The 21783-nt window shown below is 34.6% G+C and overlaps 1 protein-coding gene across 3 annotated transcripts in view; it reads right to left on the reverse strand.

The window, feature by feature from the left end:
* Window positions 1–21783, reverse strand: part of LOC149415498 (interference hedgehog-like) — a 103770-nt gene that overhangs the window by 33259 nt on the left and 48728 nt on the right. The window lies entirely within an intron of this gene.

Consider the following 21783-nt stretch of genomic DNA (forward strand, 5'->3'; position numbering starts at 1 on the left):
GTAATTCAAAATCATAAGTTTATCGCCCGAAATAGTAAAGGTGCTTTAATTAAATACTGCAAGTTGTACACAAATTGACCTTTGCTACAATCGAGCGTATTTTTATTAAAAAAAATTACCAATAAGCCTAGAAAAAAATAAAGTATCGGGTCTACAAAAAAGTGTAAAATCTCACACTTATTAAAGCATTTGATGGACGAAATTTAGGCAACCGTGAAACAGAGGACAGTGGTAATCAACAGACTCTTGAAAAGTTATATAAAGTCATGAAAAAAACTAGGTTAAATAAGCAACGTTAGGTTTGGTGACCGGATACAACACACCTATAAAAAGTGCTATAAAGTTATGAAAAGTGATACCTAGTTCATCACTTTTCATAACTTTATAGCACTTTTTATAGGTGTGTTGAGTTGACATTTTGATGAGTTATAATTTTTTTAATTTTTTATTTATTTATTTAATAAATATTTACACGATGATGCAGTACATTTTCTTTTGACTATCACACTAGGTGCACATATATTTTCTTTTGACTATCACACTAGGTGAACATATTTTTTTCTTTTGACTATCACACTAGGTGAACATATATTTTCTTTTGACTATCACACTATGGAACCGTTAAGTTTATAGGTTTTCACCAATTAATGACTGCATCACTTTTCAAAGATGTGTTGAATTGCCACTTGTTGTTATGGAAACAAAATTTTACATTAAATTCACTGCCTTTCTAAAAAATAACTTTTGTCACAAAATATCAGAAATTATCTAGAATTACAACTGCATCGCCTTGAGTATTGACATACCAAATCGGTTTTATCAATGTGAACCGAAACGCGTTATCGTTTATAATCAAGTTATAGTTCCATTTTTTGTTCAATAAATAATATTGATCAACAAAAAGCGAATCATGTGAACAAGGAATTAAATACAAACTGAAAGAGGTACGCGAAATACTTGCGAAATACTTAAGTAATAAAGTAAGGTAAACCAACTGCGAAGGTTCCGCAGCGTGCAATTATTGGAGGACCAAATTGAATGAAGATAAATTTCAAAGATGCCAATAAACAATTAAACAACGGCCAAGATTAAAGGGCGGTATCCGATTGCGAAGTCTCGACGAACCGGAGAGGAAAAACACCTCCGGTTCGAACAGAACGAATGCCGAACGTTTATCCGGTAATTTTATATGTCTGAAGTTTGGTTTTTGCTCGAGCGTAATGAAACGAAATCCCTGCGTGGTTTGGAAAGAAATTCTTTGGAGGAAAAACATTGCTGATGGGTGCAGTGGCGCAGCGAATGCTTAGCAAAGTGGGCAGCAGCAACGGGTCCGGGCTCCGAGAGGGTCGACGAAATAGATAATAGAAACAAAGGGAGATATGGCACGTGCAGGCTACCAATGTTATGCGTTTTGCGCGGGGTTTCATAAAAACAATGATTCGTAGCCCATTCTCATTGTGCCTACTATCCATCTATGGTCGCCTTCAATCACTCCTTGTTTACAAAATTATGACTTTAGAATTATGTAATTAAATGTTTCGTTAGATTATCGTTGATTTTAACGAAATTCTGAATTGAAAAATAAATGAATTAATATATAAAATGTAAGAAGCTGTTAGTTTCCCTGAGTTTTCGTTTACTTCGTCGAAATTTAAGTTGAGAATTATTTCTCAAAAAAATATTGAATTCTTTACTTTTAGTTTCTTATATTTTAATTTGAATAAACCGAGAAATATTTAAAAAAAAAAAACAATAATAAAATCAAAGTAATTTAAAAAATAATTTTCATAAAAAATAAATTATCTCATTGACTTTATCGAAGCAATAAGTTGAAAATTCCAGTGTAAGAACTTTTCAGGATCTCGTACAGTAAAGAGTTGAGAATAAATCCACGTTATCACATGGGTGCATAATCTCACTCCATTTCGTACTCAAATACACAAAAAACGGAGTAAGAACTTACAGGTACCGTTTTATGTGAAGGTATATTTGTTATATAAAATCATATTGACTTCCTCTCAATACATACTCGTAGGTATTATAAATATTTTTAAAGCTGGGTAAATATAACTAATGCATTCTTCGAAAGTAAATATGAAAAGTGTCAAATTTCTCTAAAATACAAATTAGATGAAAACGATTGTTTTCAAGTTCTCATACATTCCCTGTGGGATATATTTTCTATGGATGATCTTTTTTGAGGAAATGAAGGAGTGAACTCTCAAACAGATCCATTTAATCGTTCCACGTACAAGCTATTGATTATGAGAACAAATCGTAAAAACGACAGATTATCAAGTGGAAAATGTTTGGCAGGCGTTTGGTGGCATTCGAGATGTCGGACGCCAGAGAAAGACATGGAACGATCAACTGAAACAAATACTTGAGTCGGCCCATGTCAACAGTTAGAATAAAAGAAGACTATGTTTGATAGTGATGTATGAATGCAAAGAAAACGGCGTTATGATTAATGGGTTAACTTGTCATCGTTTCAACTAGTGCTGTCTGTTCGTTGGCGATCTGCAATCGTGCTCGGGAACGATGGCAATGTAGCGGCATTGTCGTTGTAAAATTTATCGATACGCTTTGGCCCTGGAGCCGGGGATTTGTCGACGCGCCACTTGATCAGTCCACTCGCTTATAACCAAAAGCATTCCCATCTGCGTCTCAAAATAAGCCTGCGATGACCCCAAATGCTCCTTGTCACGTGGTCACTGTCACTGTTCCTGGCGCTGTCACAGTTACTTCTGTCACCGGTGCCGAATGTTGGTCACATCCGGCAAGGTGACATTTCCATTAACGTCGACGCTTATTCACAATTTTCTTCAACCGACGCGTCATGACGTTTTGGTATGGAATGAATGACAACCCTGCACTTAAAAAAGTAACTCCGTAGCGAACATTCTAGTATAGAGGTAATGCGGTTCCATGATAATTTAACACAGTGACTATTCAACACACCTTTAAAAAGTGATATAAAGTCATTAAAAACGATAAAAAAAAATTAAACCTAACCTACTTAACCCAGTTAATAAAGTTTTGGTTTCATCACATTCCATGACTTTTTAAAGATGTGATGAATTATCATTTTGATGATTTATCCGGTCACCAGGTAATGCACAGATAATAATAATCAAGATTGAATTATTTGTATAGCGCCGTTTTCGTGAGAAAATCACCTCAAGATGCTTTGCTTATTTATTATGCTTGGCTATTTCTCAGTTAAGACAAATCTATCAAAAGTGTATAGATATGCACTATCACACACAATCCAAAGTGTTGTTTGGGTCAACTCTAATTACGCGACCTTTAAAAACGTTTAACTGATTAATCTCTGTTGAATTAGAAAAATGCATAATTTATTCATTTATAATATATTTCTATTTATCCCATAGTTAAAATAATGCAATTCTAATGTTTTGTGAGAGTGCTTCTCTAGTGCATAATATCCCAGTGCTGCATTTTATTTTCTTCCTTTTTCCGAAGTGACGCATGTCGCCTGGCTGAGGCTCATTTTTATAAAATAATCTAGTTGGTGGCGCCAGAACGCATACATTTATTATACATAAATATCCAATCCTTTTAATAATTCTAAATCAAGTAAAATTCACCGAAAATACAAAGGTTGTTAACATGTGGGTCTCGAAATAATTTCTAGGGGTGCCCAGTTTCATAAATATCCAATCCTTTCAATAATTCGAAATCAAGTAAAATTCACAGAAAATAAAAGTGTTTCTAACATGAGGGTCTGTAAATATTTTCTAGGGGTGCCCAGTTTCTAAATCTAAACAGTAAATAAAAAATATATTACCCATTTATAGGGTTTTCCAATAAGAGGTGTTATTTTGAATAGCCCGATATTTCGGTAGATATTACTTTTGAAGCTGTCATTTTTTGACATTTGACAAGTAGAAACTACGCCATTAATAAAAATGGAACGATACACGCTTCAACAACGCATTGAAATTATTAAAATTCACTTGAGTGAATCAAATGCAAATCATCTTGAGTAATGAGGCCCATTTCCACCTCGGTGGCTTCGTCAACATGCAAAATTGTCGCATCTGGGGCTCGGAAAACCCAAGAGTTATTGTTAAAAAGCCTCTCGATCCTCAACGTGTGACTGTTTGGTGCGGTTTATGGTCCGGCGGAGTCATTGGACCTTACTTTTTCTAAAATGAGGCTGGAGCAACAGTTACGATGAATGGATTGCGCTATCGAGAGATGATTAATGATTTTTTATGGCCGGAATTGGATGGTATTGATCTGGACAACGTTTACTTTCAACAAGACGGCGCTACGTGCCACACAAGCAACGAAACCATTGATCTTTTACGATTGAATATCAAAATAACACCTCTTATTGGAAAACCCTGTACATACATTAAATGTTTTTGTACGGGGTCTTGATTTTTAAATTATTGGCATGATTGATCGGCACGTTAACTTATGAAACATTACTGACTCAATTTTGGTGTGCTCTGCATTTGAAACCTAGATTAACAAAAATCCAAACATCGCAATAAATATGTCTAAAATACAACCCCTCACACAGCACCCCCAAAGATCATAATAGCCTAGCGAGAAATAAATTTCCGACAACCTAGTTTGAGTCAGTAGTTAATAAAAATAATTAAAATAACACTGTTTTTTCTGGTCGTGCAACAATTATATTTATCAATTAGAAACTTTCAAATAAACCGTCTTAAGGCGAAGCTTAATGCTAAATCACTATTTTGATTAATCTTTGTAACGAATTGGTGTACATTATGAATACCAAAAAATATGCTTTAGATAAATTGAAGGTTTTCCTATCGTTTCGCTTGAGTAGAATACAAATAAAATATAAATTACTTAATAAAAAATATAAATGTAAACTACTAAAATTTTTTTTTTCAATAGAATTGTTTGAACGCGTAAATGAAATAACTTAAAAAACATACATTATTATAGATAAGTTAAGATTGTATGTGACAGTTTCACTTGATTAACTTTTTTTCTTTCTTAGAAAATTATTTACAAAATAAATAAAAACCATTTTTCAGCTTGAAATCGAACGTTTCTAGACTCCATTTGTGAAGCGATTTTAATTCCTATTACCTACAATATAAGGTGTACCAGGAAATACACATTTTTGGCTTGTAGCTTCCTCTTAACCAGAATAAATAGAAGTTTCTCTAATTTGTTTGGCGTGCTGACCATTTGTGTATGAAGGCGCATCTCCTGCGGCAAATTGTTTTCAAAAGATCGGATAAAAATAATAAAAAAAACATTGGGGCAGGGCCACATTTTTTTGTTGTTGTTATGGGTTGCCGATGGAAAAGAAAAAAGCTTTGTGGCCCCGACCCAATGTTATTATTATTGTCGGATGTTTAAAAAAAATTGTGGTAGGAGACCGAAGATAGAGTTAATAATGTTAACATAAGAATAAAAAAAATAGCCTTTATTCATGTTTTGACATTCGCAATTCATTGCAGTGATTCTAATAATCATAGAGAGGGAAGACGAATTTATTGTATGTTTATAGATTATTTGTAGGCATTTTTAAAAATACTAACATTTGGAAAACTGGAGACGAATTTAGATTTAGAAGACATGGAATGTTGAATGAAGAGGAGGCAATTTATGTCTTGATAGAAAAAAGTAAAATTTGTTTAGAGGGACAACCAAAAAATGTGTGATCTAAAGTTCCCACTTCTAATCACAGAAAGTATAATCCGAGGAGTGAAAGCGCGTGAATTTTAAAAAAGGTGAGTTTTTTTATTATTTTATTTTATTATTTAATATTCATATTTTTTACAATAATTGTTAATAATTTGCTCTTGTGTTTGGTGAGGGAATTCTAGCTCAATTATAAAAAAAAACATAAGTCATTAATAAAATATTATAAATAATAGCAAAAAGACAAGTAAGAAAAAAGATTTAATAATAAATTCTCCTTCGCATACAAGTGAGGAAATGTATTTTTTTTAATGTGTGAATTGATGGAACCAAGGTTTTAAAAGGATAGTCCAGACGTTCAACTGCGAAAAGGTTGGAAGCCTGTGGAATAATATATGCAGAATGCCAAGACATATAAATTATCAGGCAAATTGTTGGCCATTAGATGCAAACGCGTCGCCAAAAAAATTATAGCTCGTTTAAATATCATCCGGGTTCTGACAAACGACGAAATATTTATGTCTTTTGAATAATCCGATTAATTTACTGATGTTTTTGATCAAAAGACCGATGAATATTAAATAATAATATATAAGCGCATATTGAGAAAAATGGTGCCTACGTGACAATTTAGATAGTTCAACAATGTTGGCGAATTATTGAGATATTTTATTTTATCAATATTGACACGAAAAGAACAGAAGTTATGAATGAAATATATCGCAAATGATAACGATGGCCTGGATTGCAAAATACTTTGCATAGATACCTTCAGTATCGCCCTGCTGGAAGACCATCTTTCAGAATCGAAAAGTTGCCAGTGTCAATAAGATACCATCTGTCAAAATCTGTGAAATGATTGGACTATTAAACATACATCTGTCGAGAGGTTGGTTGGTGTCATTGGCCGCGAATTCTACAATTTATATACATCAATAAAACACCTGACGGAACATTAAAAATATGCTAGCTATCCATCACGTCGTTTCCCCGTAGTGGTAGGCAGAAAAGATAAGCTACTATACAACTCTGTCTTAACACCGCAGGTCATAAAATAAAATAGGCACATACTTTTCGCTTCATTCACATTTACACATCTTCTCATAACATACTCCTCCGTTATTCTGGCTCTTGATGCAACATGAAATTTTAAAACCAAAAAGGGTGAATTTCATTTATGAAAATAAAATGAATAATATTAAGAAGGGGACGCTCAGATGGTTTGGACATGTGGAGCGAATGAACGGGAGTTCGCGGGTTCATTTGTGTTGTTTCACAACTGATTCAATTCATTGCACGAAATGGCTTTAGCCGTGTTTGTTGACCAGATATGAATAGTAAGGTGCTTTACCCATCTTCCTCTTCCCATTTCCTTCCCCCACACCACCCTAAGTCTCACAGCATACCTTAATTGGAGATGCCATAGTCTCACTGGCTACAGATGTTTGGGAGTAATTCGGACTGCGAATGGTAAAGAAGTCTGGCACGCCCAAGGGCGCTATCACGTGATCAAGTGAACCAGACATTAAGTGTTTTATTATATAATGATATCCTCATTTACATATTATTAAAATTTAGTAGTATGGATAATATAAAGTAATTATAAATATAAATATGTTTTTTATTTTTCGGAATAACTTTATTGAGTAAAACCTCAAATTGTAATATTTAAATATTGAAGGCAATATTAATGATTTCTAAACGAAAATCTGAAACAGAAAAATCAGAAAAGGAAACGGTCACATCTGGGACACATCTGGCACATCTTTTCTGATTTTTCTGTTTCAGATTTTCATTTAGAAATCATTAATATTGCCTTCAATATTTAAATATTACAATTTGAGGTTTTACTCAATAAAGTTATTCCGAAAAATAAAATATTCATTCTAGACTTGCAGAAAAGTCAACAGATGTCGCACATTAAAAATAAAAAAATAAGATAGGTTTATCTAAAAAGACGCTGTCTAGATTGCATTTAGTTCGGGTTGAATCTTGCGATCATACATAAAAAGATAGTTGCCAATAAAAATGTGCGGTGAAAAAATGAAGACAATGTTAGTGGTTCTTATTCGAAGTATGATACAGTTAAAAGTGACCGAGGGGAATAGGGTCCCATTAGCTCAGTCGGTAGAGCACTGTCCCGGAAAGACAAGGGTCCTGGGTTCGTGTCCCAAATGTGACCGTTTCCTTTTCTGATTTTTCTGTTTCAGATTTTCGTTTAGAAATCATTAATATTGCCTTCAATATATAAATATCGTTATTAAATAGTGGTTTTTTCTGCAATAATTATTAATATTTTACATAGTGTTTTTGCTGTTGTTTTTGTTTTGTTCAGTTGATAGGTTTCCATTAGTTTAAATAAAAATAAGTTATTTATATTTTCAACACAGTCTGTCTACAAATCACGTGCGTGGGCTGATTCAACTTCAGAAATATGACTGTAATCATTTTTATCATACGTACTAGCTGACCCGGCAAACATTGTTCTGCCATAAATTATTTATAGTGAATATTTCGGTTGTAAAATAAAAAAAATAACGAATGTATTGTAAGTGTCTGGGGATGGGATCTATGGCAGAAAGATGAATGGAGCACTGAAGACGATGACCGCCGAGAAAAACAAAAAATACGCCAACCATTCGTTTTCAATGTGTTTCATTAAAGTAACGGACATATTCATTATTCGATCTTTAAAAGTTAAATGAAAAGTGAAAAAAATCAATATACTAAAGTAGGAAAATGAAATAAAGAAAATCAATATTAATTTTGAAGAGCAATTGAGTGTACAATAGTTTTTGTCAGTCCGTCTTTAGCTAACACAAATAAGCTCGATGGTTTCACCACGCGAGAACATGCCAATTATAATTGTCCATGTGAAAAACATGGTGCGCCCAAATTTAAGCAAAAAAAAATTGATTGACTCGTTCTTCTTGAGATTGAGATTTACTCAATTGCGACATGCTCACACGCACATTTTCTGTATCTTGTTGTTCTTTGTATGTATGTTCTTTCTGCTCTACTATTTTGCATGTTTGTTACTTTATTCGTTCGACGGCCCAAAATGGCCCACCTTGCATCTTGCTGGCATTGTTAACTGTAATACACGCACACAAATAGATAAATTAAAATAAATCGTACAAAATTATGCACGCACTGCGTTGTGATACATAACAAATGCCAAATGAAATGTCAAAATGTCGCGACGATTCTCGTGAATGACTTGCGCATGTGTGGATGAATGTTCGATGAGGCAAACGCAGCGCCATCTGTTATTCAACAACGTAAATAATTTCGTCCTGTTTGAAATATGAACGACGGTTAAATTTTTTTCATACATAAATATTAAAATCACGATTAAAAAATGGTAGGGTGGGGGTAAGAGGGTGAAAATTTAAGGTTATAGATATTTATTGATACCAAATAATAAAAAACAAAAAATATTATTGGTCAAAAAAAGCTGAAAATTATTTCTGGATAGGGACACCCTAATCACCAAACGGTACGAAATATACATTAAAACCATAGACTTATGAATATTAGTAGACCTGCCCTAAGTGATTAAAAGCGTATTATCCCCACTCCCCATACCGGTTCCATTGGAGCCGGCTGTGCTCGCGTATGGCCTCAAGTGAAATTTGAAAACGTGACGTCATCATTCTTGTGCGAACTATGGTCGAGGCATCATCGGTTCATTTTACGAAATAACACGGCAAAATGTTGACTTGTACTATGAAAACTTGTAAAAATAGATGTGAAAAAGAGAATAAACCCAATTGTCGTATTACATTCCATATATAAGCATTATTTTACTTTATTTTAAGCATATTCACATCGTATAATATGAATCAGTTGTTACTATCACATCGAGAAACGTCTGGACGCGAAACACAAAGCTGGTAGGTTGCTGGGAAGTAAATTATGAACATTTATAAAAGTGTCTTAACTAAATACTTAAACGAAATATTCGACTCTGAAAATAGAACCGAATTTTTTGCCGAATTTGGACTTCGCAAATTTGTTCATAACGTGGCGAGTAATTTGCGCTCCCATGTAAAAATGTCTATTCATTCAAAAGCAGATTTTACTTTTAAGAAGTAAATGGTGATATTATAATGCGAGATGCCTATTTACTGTCAGATTGATTTATTGACGAATCACAGTCAGCTTCACTCCCTTCGTTCTTCAACAGTTGATTTTACCCCTCGCCATTATCTTCTCGTCTATTAATTCCTATGTCTGTGATTAAAACCTATTCTCATACCTAACAATTATACACAAAAAAATTTCATAAAAATCGATCGAGCCGTTTCGGAGGAGTGCGACCACAAACACTGTGACACGATATGTTTATATGTATATACAGATTATTTTCGCTCTCGTAAATAATAAATTATTAAATAAATAGGTCAATGTCGTATTTACTTTTCATCGCAGCGGATCCATTCATTGAATAGAAGATATTTTAATGAAAATAAAAGCAAAATGTATTCACCTTGTTCCATCTGACATGGCAATGTGTAGCTATAATGAACTCTACAGTAGCCGTCTGCAGAGACCATTGTCGTGCGATAATGCTGTTTCAGATGACACCTTGTTTTTCTAAGGGTTTTGACGTGTTATGATTGTGATATTATTTGGTTTGTTGACTGCGGCTCGATACCACGATAAATCTGTTATCTCTTGCCGCTGTAAGAAAGTACTAATGCAGCGGGATGGCGCTAACAACGTGTCACGAAACGTCAAAATAAACAAATATATTATCTCACAATTTACTACACAGGGCCGAATCTGACAAATATATGTAGAAAGGGAGAAGAGCGCGGCATTGATCTCTCAATGGTATAAAATAAAGTCGCTATCCGCGTATCTGTTTGTGCGCTTACTTCTTCTAAACTATAGGGTACTCACTTACATTTAGAGAATTTCTTCCGGAAGGTTTATATATAATATAAATAAACCTTGCAAACTCAAAAACAGAACAATGGAAAGGCTTCGGGTGCAATATAACAACGCTTACCGATTGATGATCGGACTTCCCAGGCACTGCAGTGCCTCCTCGAGTTCCAGGATTTACAGCTCTATTAAGAACCAGGATTGCAGGACTGAGGGGAAGGATAAACCATTCCAGAAATATTCTTACCATAGAATCCCGTCTGACATTGGATCGAGCATTGAAGACCATTGGAGAAAGATACTTGCTCCCACAATCTTAGATCCGATGGATTCCCGTGCTTCTCTGCTTTAATCTCATTTTTAATTTTAATTTTAAATTTTAATCTATTTTCTTTATTTTCCTATTATGAAAATATTATCTGTACTTTTACCCTCTATGGGATGTGTGGGATTGCACTCACCTCCCCACATCCTGGAATTAAGAATTTATTTATTTATATGTATAGAAAGTAGTGAAAAGTCGATGTTTATCTTAGAATTCACAACCTCAAAACTTTAATCCAAATCTTCGCAACCACGACCGAGCAACACCCGATACACGTCAGCTAATCTATCTATTCAAATAAAAATGTTCTTTTGTTCAAATTCTTAAATCTCCTAAAGTTCTTCACCGATTGCTTTGAAATTTTGACACAACCACAGACATAGGAATAAATAGACGAGAAGATAATGGCGAGGGGTAAAATCAACTGTTGAAGAACGAAGGGAGTGAAGCTGACTGTGATTCGTCAATAAATCAATCTGACAGTAAATAGGCATCTCGCATTATAATATCACCATTTACTTCTTAAAAGTAAAATCTGCTTTTGAATGAATAGACATTTTTACATGGGAGCGCAAATTACTCGCCACGTTATGAACTAATTTGCGAAGTCCAAATTCGGCAAAGTAAGGCAGCTTCTATTTTCAGAGTCGTAGTTAGTTTCAGAGTATTTAGTTAAGACACTTTTACAAATGTTTCATAATTTACTTACCCCAGTAAACAACGATGAGCACACCTGAGAATCGCTACATTGTGATGTGATAGTATATGTTTCTAAAACTGATCCATATAATACGGTGTGAATAAGCTTAAAATAAAGTAAAATAATGCTTACTTATGGAATGTAATACGACAATTGGGTTTATTCTCTTTTTCACATCTATTTTTACAAGTTTTCATATCACAAGTCAACATTTTGCAGTGTTATTTCGTAAAATGAACCGATGATGCCTCGACCATAGTTCGCACAAGAATGATGACGTCACGTTTTCAAATTTCACTTGAGGCCATACGCGAGCACAGCCGGCTCCAATGGAACCGGTATGGGGAGTGGGGATAATACGCTTTTAATCACTTAGGACAGGTCTACTAATATTCATATGTCTATGGACACAACCTATATTATATAAATATCACCTACGACAGGTAAAAACATGTTTTTTTAACAGCGCCATCTGTTGGACGTAAAAGTAACACGCGCTATTGTTCCTCTATCTTCACAGACAGACTGAGCCACGGCAATGTAGAAGCAAATAAAATAGTATGTACCGACCAAATTAAGAATAGTGGTTCCCTTGGGAGACACAAGAATTTATTATTCCTTTTCTAATTCTTGTCAAAAAAAGTCCGGGGGTAAAATGCATAAACTTTGGGAAGTGATTCTGCGTGGTAGAAGTAAAAAATAATATTATTATTTCAACACAAACAATTAAACGTGTGTACCTGAAAACTACCTTGAAACGTCGACATTTTGAAAATTTTCCTATTTATTATTTACTTGTACTATCATGTAGAATTACCTCCCGAAGTTATTATTTAATACAAAAATATATATTTTTTAAATATCTTAGAATAAATAATATGTGATGTAGAATCACCTACTTTCGGAAAGTACGTATCACTCATTTCTTAACACCATATAAGAAAATGTGACGAAATCACCTAAAGGGGAAAAAAACATGGTATTTTTTTGTTGCCATTTAAACTTAATGCCAGGATCACACAAGGCCAATATATAAGACAATACAACAGTGTCCTGTCCCTGCTCCGTGAACCGACTCGACTACGCAGATCAGGACAATGGGACATTACTACAATACTAGGTCAACTTAGATTTAGTGTCTTGGTCTTTTTTGAGGTGATTTTGGTTTCGGGCCCTTGAGAGGCCATACCCTTGCCCAGCCCTGCGGCTCGCCACTGAGTTCGGGAAGATCACGACAGAAATGAGGGCATCTCATTATTATTATTATTACAATAGCAAACATCATCTCACGGAATTATTGCCGGCTCATATTTCCGGGGGGTCCGTGTCTTACGTTCATTCCTTCATTCGTCCGAGACCAATAATTTGTTTTACTTTCAACGTAGGCAGGTAGATCAAACTCATGTTTCACACGTTGTGAATGGGTCTATGAACGATCACAACGAATGTTCGTAATTCTCCGAAGTAGGGCGTATAATAGGAAATTCGTGTGATAAAAAAAAAAACTGAAAAAATGGAGGACGCTGCAATCGTTAAAATTGCTATAAATGGGAACACTTTCAAATATAAAATGTAACTTTCATAAAGCACTATGGTCCAGTCACATATTTTCACATTATGCTGTCATATCCTTAAATTAAATATAGGTTCGATTCCTGAGAGAAAGTCCAATTACATCCAATTTTCCAATTATGTCCTAAATCCTGTATCTAAATTAACAAATAGTAAATGTTAATTAAGTGTTAATCTCAAGTGACCTACCAGGTAAGTATGGTACTCTATATTATCTCCATATATAGTTAGTAGATCATTGTAGAAGTATATTATATATTTGTACAGCGCCCTTGGGGTGATTTTGCACAAAAACGGTGCTATATAAATCGTCCAAATACAGAGTTTTCCAATAAGAGGTGTTATTTTGATTCAATCGTAAAAGATCAATGGTTTCGTTGGTTGTGTGGCACGTAGCGCCGTTTTGTTGAAAGTAAACGTTGTCCAGATCAATACCATCCAATTCTGGCCATAAAAAATCATTAATCATCTCTCGATAGCGCAATCCATTCACCGTAACTGTTGCTCCAGCCTCATTTTAGAAAAAGTAAGGTCCAATGACTCCGCCGGACCATAAACCGCACCAAACAGTCACACGTTGAGGATAGAGAGGCTTGTCAACAATAACTCTTGGGTTTTCCGAGCCCCAGATGCGAAAATTTTGCTTGTTGACGAAGCCACCGAGGTGGAAATGGGCCTCATCACTCAAGATGATTTGCATTTGATTCACTCAAGTGAATTTTAATAATTTCAATGCGTTGTTGAAGCGTGTATCGTTCCATTTTTATTAATGGCGTAGTTTCTACTTGTCAAATGTCAAAAAATGACAGCTTCAAAAGTAACATCTACCGAAATAGCGGGCTATTCAAAATAACTCCTCTTATTGGAAAACCCTGTATTATTATTATTTTGGTCAAGGGGTAAGGCTCTCGGCTGCAAGACGGAGATTGCGGGTTGATTGATGAATTGAAACGTTGTTTGATATGACTTTAATCGTGTTTGGTGGTCACACCTTCCTATTCCCGATCTCCATCTTCTTCCCCTCCCCAGTACCACCAGCCTCACAGCATACCCTATTTGGAGATGCCATAGTCTCACTTGCTCCAGACGGTAAGGAACATTTCTATAGCGCGATATTCACAAAAACACAATGATGATCGAAATTAGTGGTACTGGAATAACTGGGCAGAATTAATTTACAAAAATATTAAAGTTGTGTGAAAGAAATGCAAAAATTAAGAAATAAAAGTGTAAAACGAAAACAGAGAAAAATACAACAATTTTAAGTGCTAGAAGGCAACTAACTCATTGCATAAAATATATGCTCCGGAACGTTGTGACATAATTTGACAAAAACTAGTGAGATGTTGTCAACTTAAATTGCTAAGGAAAAGAAAAGAATTTGTAATGTTCTATTTGGGTGGTCCGCTGTAATATAGTACAACAGAGGAATTCACCAACCCGCATAATATTATGTATCTAGTATTCTAGATCACAAAGAAAAACGTATTCTCTCGTACAAAAACTGGTTCGGTGATTATTCCGATCGCGCGCATTGCGCAAAGGATGATCCCGCACATGGTATACTTCCAACACATTTTTTTTTCGAAATAAAAAGTAGCACCTAACCTAAAAATATCAAGCGCCCTGTCATAATTTATAATTTATATAAAAATGTAATGTTTTCGTTTGTTCAAAATCTTAAATCTCCTAAATTTCTTAACCGATTGCTTTGGAATTTTGACCCAACGTTGCAATCGAATACGCTTGTGTTTTTATATACCGTGTTTTAAAAAAAAAAGTAAATGGTAAGTTTTTAGATTCCCACGGCCAAAAGCATTTGTGTTGTTTGTTTTTGGGGTGTTATGCCGTGTTGCGCTAACTCCTTCTTTAGCCGACGTTTCGGACAGCGTTGCAGTGTCCATCATCAGGGCAGATCCGGTAGATCCGAAGATGTGATGGACACTGCAACGCTGTCCGAAACGTCGGCTAAAGAAGGAGTTAGCGCAACACGGCATAACACCCCAAAAACAAACAACAAAAAAAAACGTAAATGTATCACGAGCTATTGTTAATCTATATTCATAAACAGACTGAGCCACAGCAAAGCGTGGCGGGGTACAGCTAGTTCATTTTGATATATTTAAGATTAGTATATAAGTTCACCTTTCCTCCTTCCATAGTTTGAAAAGAGGGCCTAGAACACCCTTGAAGGGTGAAAGCCAAAGACATTTGAAAAAACAATAAACTATATTTTTTCTCTAAATCTTGCAAAACTGAGTATTCAGTTTGATTGATTGATTGATAAGTACACTGAGGTCAACAGATGTGAAATAAATTTGCAGACAATCAATATCAATAAATTAACGTAAACAAAATGCCAAGTGGAACACAACTAACACAGTTTATATATAATATTTCACCAACTAACCAGTCAACTTTTTTTAAATCCTGAATGTTTCTAATAATTACATCCAATTTTGACGGCCTCCGTGGTCGGGGGGTAAGGTTTTCGACTAGCAATCCTAGCAATTCTATTCTCAAAAAATTATTTGATTAAGTTGGGTTATTTCACGTGCATATGGTGTAAGACCACCGTTCAGAAATGGTTTTAGCCGTGTTTGGTTACCAGGTCTGAATAGCCAGGTACTTCCCCACCTTCCTCTTCCCGATCTCATTCCCGTCCCCACCACCTTCAGCCTCACAACATATCCCAATATGCATGCAATAGTATTACTGGCTCCCGATGGTTGTGAGCAATTGGGACAGCAGATATTCAAATAAACAAAAAAATAAACAAAATACAACAAAATTAAATCGTATCCTATGTCGTAGGAATGTAAAAAAAATTGTACAATTTGATATTTTCTTTGATGTAACCCCGGGAATTAAACATCCAACAGTCCAATATTAAAAGTGGAAATGTGTGGAATAATCGGTGTTTGCTGTATTCAATAAACGCAATAATCTGAATCCGGAATAATCAATGTTCGGAATTTTCCATGTGCGGAATCTTCGGGAGAGGGATAATTAGTGCGGATCAGTAAACTTTTGCAATGCAGTGTAAAAAAGATATAATAAAATAAAAATAAAATAAAACCGCACTGAATTATGTCAACTACGAGATATAATTATTGTAATAAAAATATCTTATCAGCATGTCACTAAAAGGTCCAATTGATATTGACAAATTACGTAAATAAATTAAACCTAAGGCTGAATTTACACTCGTAAAATTTACGACTTATACGCAAGTTTTTTAGTTACTGACAGGATCGTTTACAAACGACGCGTTTTAAACTATTTGTGCACACCGATAGTAAAAAAAATTTGTTATTTTGGTAATATCAGACATAGTTTGTTTTTGTTGTTTTCTAGCTCTTGAGGTGCTATTTCACAAAAATGAAGATATATATGTATTATTCCAAGATTATTCCTGTGCAAATTAGTTCAATAATATAAAACACGCTCTTCTGTCCTGTTCAGGGTAGATCAGTGAAAAACTAACTCTAAGCAGAAATATTGCCTGAACATACTATGCAATAATTACAATAGCGTATTATCCAAGGTGGATATTTTCAGTTGCGAACTTACCAAATACAACAGGTCCATAAAATAATATTTCTCTGATGGTTTGGGAATAATGTTATGTCTCTATTGTTCATATTTCTATTATGATTTGATTTATATCTACAAACTCTCTCCATGGCTATGTTTTCTAAATTTTTCGGTTTGTATAATATTTTGTTTTGTATAAATTTTTGATTTCATATTCCTTTCGTACAAATTTAAATGACAATCCATAAACAAATGGAAATCCATAATACGTTTTATTTTGGCTATATAATACTTATGTACAAACTGAAATAAATGTAAACTGTCGATTTCCCGAAAATTAATAAATAAATATAATAAAATGGTGTTTATCTGAAATGTCATGTGTTCTGTTGTTGTTTCAGATATGTATATAATTTGTTTTATGTATATCCTGCCTTCTTATTGTATTATAATATTATTGGTTTTTTTTCTATAATTATGTCTATTTCTTAACAATCTGTTATTGGTTGTTTTTTTTGTATGTTTTAAAAAATGATAAACTGATGATTCCCCAAAGATTAACATTCTTTCTGTCAAGTGATTGTACGTACCTACTCAATTTTAATTACATTTTAACTTGAGAAAACTGCCAGACCACGTTTCTGGAATTATCAACGATTTCTCTTAACCGCCGTTGAACGTCTGCGCCGAGGAAACAAATAAAACGGAAGAATTTCGTATTTTTTTATCTGGGATCCCAGAGACAAGGTTGAGGGTACCGAATCATTGTCAGAGGAAATGATTTAGCTTGATTCGAGAGCTCTATGGGTGGGCGCAGGCGCTCAAATTATGTTACAAGTGCCCGTGAAGGAATTATAAGTGCGGGGAGTGGAGAGGGACCAGTGGCGTGACTTGTAAATTTAGGCCCCGCAGCACAAAAATTAACAAAAAATAAATAAAACTGGCAACCAAAATTATTGTAAAAGTTTTACAAATTTTACGTTTTTATCGAAGATAATGAGTTATTTTTTATCGAAGAATAATAAGCAAAAAACTGCAGGTTCTACTAAAATAAATAATAAAATTTTCTGAAAGAAAAAGACAAACATTCCCGGATTACGAATAACCGGTCAATATGTAAAAATCTCCTACTACCATCACAGTAAGTGGAAAATATTGCTTGTGTTGTGATGGAGGACCTAACCAGCCGAGGAATTGAACAGATGACGCCTGGGTGGGACCCAAACGCGATGCCAACTCAGCCCGCTGACCGGTTGAATGATTGAAAATTAGCAAATTGAACGAAACTGCCAATAGGGTACGAATTGTACGAATGGGCTAATTTATATAGCGCCTCAAAATCACCTCAAGGGCGCTTAATCTACAAAATACAAAAACACACAAACAAATCATTTTTAAAAATGTACATACAAATATATAAATTTATGGTAAATAATATGATACAATATAAGTCAAGTGAACGAAATTATAATGTACTATAATGTGGAATATTTTTTAAGATTTTATATCTAACATAACTGTAAGATAAGAATAATATTCTATATATTTATGATACCATTGAATTGTAATTATAAAGCGAAATATGTATATTTCCAATACTAAATATATAAATTAAAAATTGTACTAGCAATCAGTTTAATTATTTAAAATTTCTGGGGTGTTTCACCGTGAGTAACGCCACTGTAAGAGGGACACGTGTTAGTGTTCAAATTGAATATGTCACGATTCTAGGGCCCTAAAGACTTCCACGTGGAGTTGAAGGGCGAAGAGTGAATGATGAAGGATGAAGGGGTGGGACCTTTGTCATTAATTTACCTCCGGGAAAGTGCATTGTGCTGGTAGAACGTTCAGGACTTGTTCAATAATAATTATTGTTAAAGGTGTATTGTATTGTGCGGCTTGTTGCACTTATCAGAGAATAGGCCTCAACGGACTATAAAGCAGGAAGGTGGCGAGTGTGATGAGTAGCATCCTACACGTGATGAGATTACAATTAGTGATTATAACGTGATCGATGCATAATAAGATCTTTAGAAAATATCGAGAGTCCTTAGCACGAATTTTAGAGATGACTAGCTGAAGTCCCGCGTTCCAGACGAAATCAGATGTAGACAATACCTATCGGTTTGAACGTGAGGTGTGGAAAATTTCATCAAGTATCAAGGGGTGCGAAAGGGGCGATGGGGTGATTCTTCGAAATCTTGCCAAGACAGTTACCTTCCTCTTGTTTTGAAGGTCAAGTGTCCAAAATTTCACCAATCTCGGACTAAAACTGTAGATTTGTATTTAAAAAAGCCACGCCTCCACAGAAACTCTTTTACATAGATATATAGATGGAACGGTTGAATCAGTTAAGGTACTCGTAGCGTGAAATCTCCAAGCCTTATTAGCCTTACAGACGACTCAATTTGGTTGAGCGGTGGTTATCAATCCGGTTGATTTGAACGTGAAGTTGAACCGTGTGAAGGTGTGTTGTATGCGATAAGGTTGAACCTGGATTAAACCAATCAAATTGAATGGTCTGTAAAGCCTATTACAGAGTGGAAGATACTCTCAGAATCGCCCTAGTAAAAGACCACCGTTCAGAATCGAAAGGGAGCAGTTTTTTTTTGTGAATATCACGCAAGAGCTCATAACATAACTGCTCCAAAGTGTCCGGTACCACTGGGACTATGGCATTTGGGCAATTGGATAATGTTGTGAGACTGAAGGGAGTGAGGAAGGGAAGTAGAAGGGATGTACCATATACCTGGCTATGCAGATCTGGTCACCAAACTCAGCTAAAGCCATTATTTCAAGCAACATTTGGAATCTGAATGGTGGTCTTTCACCAGGGGGGGAATCTTGTGCGATAGTTAGTAGAGTACATATACAGAAGTATTTTGGGATATTTATGAACGCTACTTACTTTCACATAAGTTAATGCTACATATAACATAAACATACAAAAGTTGTATGTTGTGATCATTTATAGGAGAACTTGATAATAACTCTATGTTTGTGCTCACCGGCCATCGAACCCGTGATCCCACGGCCGCCAGCAGGTGTTTAACGACTTCGCGTATCAGTTTGGTTTTACCATCGCAATCCAGTCATATCTATTGGTAATTATAATATCACCAATTCCGCCTCGAACTAATTTTATTAGCTATTTTATAATACCAATTATCAAATCATTATTATGAAATCATAACGAGTGACTCGTGAGCTATATAATAATATTATGAGCACAAGTATAAATAATAATGAAGATTTCATTTTATGTAGTGCTATTTCGCGATATTCCTCCTAATGCTTGAACTATAAAAATAATGTATTTTCAGTAACTTGGGTTAAAAGACATTTCAAAACACATTAGACAGCAGGAATTAACCTCCTAGCGACCAATTTTTTTTCAAATTTGACCTACAAAATTCCAACTTCAACCTCGATTTACTCGAAAACGAAAGCTCAAATCCAAAAAGTTATACCTCAAAATCGACTAAAAACGTGGTGTAGATTCACCAGTTTCCCGCTTGTTTGAGGTGATATTTCAAAAAATTGCATTATATAAATTAATTAAGTGTTAATAATTATTAAATTTGAGGTGGTCGGTAAAATAGCTTGACATCGCTAACCGACGTATGCCCTTTTGAACACGCTTCAAGTAAATGTGTACATGTATAAAACATTAAGGAAAGAACAAAACAAAGTAATAGATATATATCTAATCACATTTTGAACCGACAAAAAGCTAAATATAATAAATGAACATTTAAATAGAACAACATTTTTTTAAATTTATTAATAATAATAATAATAATAATATATTTATTTAGGAAAGTTTACACATTACAACTATACATACATATTATGGTGTACATTAATTTGTAACTTTTATATTTAAGGTTATAAATTTAACCAAAATGAAGAACTATTAATACAAACATAATATTTTGAAGGTAAATAGAAAATAAAAGCACAGTTGTGGTTTCTCAAATACCTAATAATAAATCTCAAATTATATTTCTAAAACACATGTTGTATAATTAACATCATCATACTAATCATCATTACTATTAATCATCACACTAATCACATGCCTGTTTCGTGGTAACCAAAACATTATAGTTATTTTGTATAAAATGTAAACAATATAATGTAAGATTTTGGGCTTTACTAATAAACGTGTTTCAAACCCTACACAACAGATGTTTAAACAAACCATACACAATGTTTCGAAATGCCGGCATCTAAAGCCATCATCAAAGCTACATACTTCTTATAATATTATTTATTATTGGAGCAATCATCGTAGCGCACTCAATAGTTAGTTACACAGCTCGTAAGCTGAAAGCGAAAACCACAATAAGTACAATGTTTTGACGAAATGTAATAATGCAGGAATGTCTGCACACGAGCCAAGAGATGTAAATAAATAACAAATCTGTAGAGCAGGCGCTGTCCGACGCGTGCATTGTTGCATTATGCATATGGCAGGAACTATTTCATATTATATTTTAGACGTGAAAAACTTTACAAACACCATTTGCGGTAATGAGTCACTTGCTTGCATTTTCAACTGGCTTAAAAACTTTACAAGCAGCTTTTGCGGTAATGAGTCACTTCCTTGCATTTTTAACTGGCTTAAAAACTTTACAAGCAGATTTTCCTGTAAAAAGTCACTTGCTTGCATTTTCAACTGGCTTAAAAATAAGGGAATAGATTTTGCAAATGATAATACACAAAACGCACGAACGATTATACATTATATAAATACTAGATGTACCCCGCCACGCCTTGCTGTAGCGCCTTCGAGAACTTTCAAAAGCATTCTGAAACCTTCTAGACTCACCGACACACTCCGCCACTCAGTTTGGAACCTTATAGAACCTTCTTGAACTTTCTCTTTCGAGAACCTTCTAGAACATTCTAGAACCTTCCAGACTCACAGACACGGTCGGCGGGCCATTGTGAAATAATCTGAAGCATTCACGGCCTTCCCATAACAAATCACATTTTCGTCACTCACTCCCAGCCCACAAAACTCTCTTACTTTCGATGTGACACCAAGGGTTATCTACCACCATAACCATTGGTGGGTGGCAGTAGCTGG

Source organism: Hesperophylax consimilis, chromosome 18 (assembly GCF_061612785.1).
Source record: "Hesperophylax consimilis isolate HC1 chromosome 18, BYU_Hcon_1.0, whole genome shotgun sequence".
Lineage (NCBI taxonomy): Eukaryota > Metazoa > Arthropoda > Insecta > Trichoptera > Limnephilidae > Hesperophylax > Hesperophylax consimilis.